Source organism: Rhincodon typus, chromosome 35 (assembly GCF_021869965.1).
Source record: "Rhincodon typus isolate 14 chromosome 35, sRhiTyp1.1, whole genome shotgun sequence".
Lineage (NCBI taxonomy): Eukaryota > Metazoa > Chordata > Chondrichthyes > Orectolobiformes > Rhincodontidae > Rhincodon > Rhincodon typus.
The window spans coordinates 20,018,176-20,023,306 of record NC_063366.1 but is presented as its reverse complement, the minus strand read 5'-3'; the positions used below and the strand labels follow the sequence as shown (position 1 = coordinate 20,023,306).

The 5,131-nt window shown below is 39.7% G+C and overlaps 1 pseudogene; it reads right to left on the bottom strand.

Annotated features, from left to right (window-relative positions):
- Positions 1-1,693: 1,693 nt before the first annotated feature.
- The window catches only part of LOC125486976, a 14,824-nt pseudogene continuing 11,386 nt past the window's right edge, over positions 1,694-5,131 (bottom strand).

Sequence of the window (5,131 nt, the reverse complement as noted above, 5' to 3'; positions counted from 1 at the left end):
TCCACCCATACAATAGCAATTTGTCTATGCTCCCATGAAGTCTATCACTATCATTATATTTTTCAATTATTGCATTTGTTGTGTCATCTGCAAATTTGGAAATTTTGTTCAGTATACTCAAATATAGGTCACTAATAAATATCAAGAGATATATAGGAGAGCTAATGCTGCCACCTTATCACACTAGATCTCCCACTGGTCCAAAAAGCTACTATTTACCACTACACTCCTATCACTCATAGAATTTTCTATCCATAATGTTCTTGTCCTCTTTATTCCATAAGCTAAATTTTCTAACAAGCCTATCATGTGGTACTTTATCAAATGTCTTTAGAAGTTCAGGTTTACTGTGTCCATCACATTGCCCTCAGCAACATTTTCATTACTTTGAGGGGAGGTGACGGCCCTGTTGTATGATTGCTGAACTGTTAATCCAGAGACCCAGGTAATGTTCTGGGGTTCTGGCAGATGGTGGAATTTGATTTAATAACAACCTGTAATCGAGAGTCTAATGATGACCATGAATCAATTTTAGATTGTCAGAAAAAGTCCACCTGGTTCAATAATGCCCTTTAGGTAAGGAAAATGCCATCCTTACCTGGTCTGGTCCACATGCAACTCCAGACCCAGAGTGATGTTGTTGACTTTTCACTGCTCTCTGCAAAATTAAGGATAGGCAATAAATTCTGACCTAACCAGCGATGCCCTCATCCTGTGAATGAATAATAATAACATTTCAATAAGCTCAAAGAAACTAATTAAATTGGTCTCTAGCAAGTCTTTGCTGCCTTTTATTAATTAGATTGTATTCAACTAAGTGAATATTAAATCTATCTTGAATTATCATTTTATAAGCTTCCCCATCATCAAGTTAAACTAAATAGGCTATGATTACTGATTTATCCTTGTACCTCTTCTTAAACAAGAGTGCAATATTTAGAATTCTGCTGTCTTTCTGGTATGATCATGTATCTGAGTAGGGTTGGAAGAATATAAATTCTCTCTGTGATTTTCTACTCTTCCTATTTCCAGTATCTTTGAATACACTGAGTCTGATCCAATAACTGATTGTGAAAATTTCATCCTTCAAGGAAATCAACTGCTTTAACTTCCGAGGTATTGTTAATGGATGGGACCGCAATAAGACCCTTATTCACCACTTTGCATTCCAGACGAATGCCTTGCTTATTCCCACACTGTGCTTTGCTGTATTTCTGATACTCTCAACTACTCTCATTTATTTCCACCTTTATTTTGTTTTCTCTTTTACATTTTACTTCATTTGGAAATTATTCTGTCAGCCATGTTATGGATGGACTAATTTGTCATGTCTGTCCCACTGATATTCCATTTCGCCCTAGTTGTTGTTCATTGCTTTCTTTACCTTTAAAGCCCCAACTGGAGTTGATTGTGTCCTTGATGTATTTCCGCCCATATTTAAAATTTTCATTTTCTCTCCATCTTCATGATTGTTTATATTTTTACGATTTTTATTTACTTCAGGAACCCCTGGACCAGTTGTCGCAAGTTAGAAACAATTTTTTACCTCAGCAAAACTTGTTTATTTAATTATACTGGTTTTGATCTCAGTAAATATTGTAACTAGCTGCACCACCAATGACTATGTTCAATACCTATCAATTTACAACTTGTAGGAGAAAGGGTGATGATGCAAAATTATGGGACAGAACTGTCAGTGCCCTTTAATTCCGCAGATTGTCAGTGGGGTGGAGTTTTTTTGGTCATCGTTTGCTCCTGGATGGAAGAAGGGAAAGATTTTCTCAGTGAAAGTGTGGGTGAAAGTATGGAGATGGAACATGTTGTCTGCATTGTAAAATGACACCTGTCCTCCCTCATAGTCCAAATAAACCCCAATTTTCTGTGGATTTCCACACTGATTGAATGGAGTATCAGAGGGAGAGGTGGCAGCCACATAGCCTTTTTCTTTATCCAGACAAATAATCCAGTATCCAGTCTCGGGGCTTGGATGGAATATCCATTTCTGTTAACAGACTCTTGGGCCAGTCCAAGACGCCACCAAGTTTTGTTCCCCACCTCCACCTCCGAGTAATGTCTCCCTGATGTGAATCCCTCTGATCCAAGGATGCAGGGCCAAGGATCAAATCTCTCGGGGGTGTTAGGGAGCCGTTGGCGTTTGTCTCCAAATCTCACACTGGTCCGGTCCTCGGACAGGATGAGCCAGGAATTTGCTGTGTTTGGATCCAGAGTCAGAGAGGCTGGAACTGGGGGAGAATCAGAAAACACAATTAGTGATTTAGTTTTGTGCTACAATTTATTCAAACAATTTTTGTTTATTTTCACAGACACTTTATGTGTTGTTACTAGATTTTGTTGTCACTCAATGATATGTATTGTGGGGGTCATGTTATATTGTTTCCAGACATGACATAACACAGCAGTGGACACAGTGCCATTAGACGAATCACTGAGAACAAGAGAGAGTGAGAGCAAAAGAACACTGCAGCAGGAAAAGGGAAAGACAAGTAGCTGGGTGAGGTTGGAAAGAAACTCTACTGAACATTTGAAAAATAAACTGTTTGAACTGTCATTTGTTTGTGACATTTTTTTTTAAAATTTTGTGAAGATTGCCAATTGACTGATCCTTGATTTATGAAACATAGTCAATTTCATAGGGTCATTCAGTTACAGGACGGAGATACGCCCTTTGGCCTATTACGTCCTCGCTAGTCATCAGGAATTTATCTAATCTAGTACTATTTTCCACCATTTCACCAATAACCATGTAAGCTATGGCACTTCAAGTGATCATCCAAATACTACTGAAATGGTATGATATTTCCTGCCTCGACCAACCAATCAGTCAGTAAGTTCGGGATACCCATCGCCAACTGGGTGAGAATAAATCTTCCATAAATTCCCCACAAATCACCTCTCCTTTACCTTAAATCTATGACTCCTGGTCATTGACACCTCTCGTGAGGGGAGTACTTTCTTCCTCTCTACCCTATCTGTGTCCATCATAATGTTGTGTACTTCCAGATTCCCCATTAGCCTTTTTCTGCTCAAAGCCAAATAATCTTAGTGCAGGTAGTAAATCTTAACTGAATTGCTCCAACTTAGGCTTCTGTACCCTCTCTAAAGCAAGCGCATCCATACTGTCATCTGGCAAATAGAACTGCATACAGTGCTGCAGCTGTGGCCTCATTAATATCTTATACAATTCCATCATAATGTTTTTGCCCTTGTATTCAATTCCTTTCCTAATAAAGACTAGTATTTCATATACCCTCTTTACCACCTTTTCTGCCATATGTTGCCTTAGAGGATCAGTGGATGTGCACACTGAAGTCCCTCTGAAGTTTTTGTTACACCTTAGGGTCTAAGATTTACCATGCCCTTTCCTTATTCTTCCACACAAAATGCACCACATTACTGTTCAGGATTACATTTATCACTGAACTGCAACCTGACCAGTCTGCCTCTATTGTCCTCTAGTCTAAGGCTTTCTTCCTCAATATATACCAAACTGATTGTTCATGTTGCCTGTGAACTTACTGTGATCAAACTTCCCGCATGCATGTAGATAATTAGAGTACAGGTAGCAAGGGACTCAACATCAAAATATGTAGTACGCCATTGGACACTGACTAGGATTCACAAAAAATAATCTTTGTCCATCACCCTCTATTTCTTGCCACCAGGCAATTTTTAGATTCAGTTTGCTATTTGCCCTGGATCCTATAGGCTATTAACTTTTTGATCAATCTCCCATTGGAGACATTGTCAAAAGCCTTATCGAAGTCCATGTGCATTACATCCAAGCTAGTACCCTCATTCACACATTTAGTCACCTACTCAAACCCTAATTAATCCTGCCAGACATTGGCTCCCCCTGAAAAAACCAACTTCTTGAATAATTGTGCTGCATCGATGATCAATTCTACATCCCAGTTCTTAGGGAAGCTGCTTCCACCATCTTTTCAGGTACTGAGAGGATCACTACAATCTAGCCTCCTGCTACTTTTGGTGCCTACAAGTTGAACAAGTACACAGAAAAGTACAGCACAGCAATGGGCCCTTCCTACCACTTTTTGTCTATGTTGGCCATGATGCTATTCTAAACTATTCCCATCTACCTGCATGTGGTCCATATCTCTCTATTCTCTGCCTGTTCATGTGTCTGTCTAATTTCGTCTTGAAGTTTACTATATCTGCTTCCACCACCACCTCTGGCTATGCATTCCACACACCTAATGCCCTCTGTGTAAAAAATCAACTTTCGTTATGCATGTTCTTTAAACTTTACCCCTCTCACCTTAAAATAGTGTTAGAACCATACTGGAATCATTGGCTGATTTGTCTTTGACTATTTTAGGTGATAGTGAGTTAGCTCATATCACTCAGCTTTGAGTTCCATGAATTCAAATTCAAATTAACATTGTTTGCAATGTAAAATGATTTACTTTCTCACAATTACTAATTAATGTTGAAGATTTGTGATCAGCTGTAATCATGCCCCTAACCAAGCTATTCCAATATGACTAACACACTGGCATCTAACTGATAATGTGGAACATTGTCCAGATGCCTCCTGTTCACAAAGGACAACATAACTCTAACCCACCCAATTTCCACCATGTCAGTCTACTCTCCAGCATAAGTAAAGCAATAGAAGTAGTCATCAACAGTGCTGTCAAGTGTCACTTGCAAATGAATAACCTGCTCACGGACATTTAGTTTGGAGTCTACCAGGGCCACTGCCTCATGACCTCAGTAATGCAATGATTGCAGCACTGCCAAAGAGCTGAACATGAGATGAAGTGAGTGTCTGCCATTGATATCATAAGGCAGGATTTAAACAGGTATGGCATGAAGGAGCCCCATCCATTTAATCTGAGGATGTGTAGGTGATCAACAGTGCTCTCAAGTGTCACTTGCAAATGAATAACCTGGTCACTGACATTTAGTTTTGAGTCTACCAGGGCCACTGCCTCATGACCTCAGTAAAGCAATGATTGCAGCACTACCAGAGTTGAACTAGAGTTGAAGTGAGAGTACAAGGAGCAGGGCTGGATGAACACAGCAGGCCAAGCAGCATCATAGGAGCAGAAAGGCTGACGTTTCGGGCCTAGACCCTTCATCAGAAAAG